The sequence below is a fragment of the Aptenodytes forsteri genome, unplaced genomic scaffold, assembly GCF_000699145.1.
Source record: "Aptenodytes forsteri isolate BGI_AS27 unplaced genomic scaffold, ASM69914v1 Scaffold64, whole genome shotgun sequence".
NCBI classification, from domain to species: Eukaryota; Metazoa; Chordata; class Aves; order Sphenisciformes; family Spheniscidae; genus Aptenodytes; species Aptenodytes forsteri.
This window is the reverse complement of record NW_008794786.1, coordinates 317,747-318,148: the sequence shown is the minus strand read 5'-3', so window position 1 is coordinate 318,148 and position 402 is coordinate 317,747.

Below are 402 nucleotides of genomic sequence, written 5' to 3'. Positions count from 1 at the left end.
ACAGTATGATGGTGCTGTTTTAGCAGTAGGTTTAAAAAAAAAAAAAAAAGAAAAAAAAAGTAACCCACTCTATTAACCAGAAGAGAAAGATGATACTGTGGCAGATCAGTAGCAAATAAGTGACTTAATCAATGCTTTACTGTAGTTAAATAGCTATGGCCTTACTACTTTGTCAATATCAGCTTAATTGTCTTGAAAATGTCCGCTATTTTTACTGTTACCCAAGTGAATGTTCACCTGGGGTAAAATATCTGGTATGTACAGATGATATTTTAAATTTGTAAAATGCGCCATTGTATTACAGACGATGCAACAGAAATGCACTTCGGGGGGAAATTGCTTCTGATAAGTTTTTTTGTAAATCCTTGATTACTACAGATATGCAATAGAATTTTTGTTTCT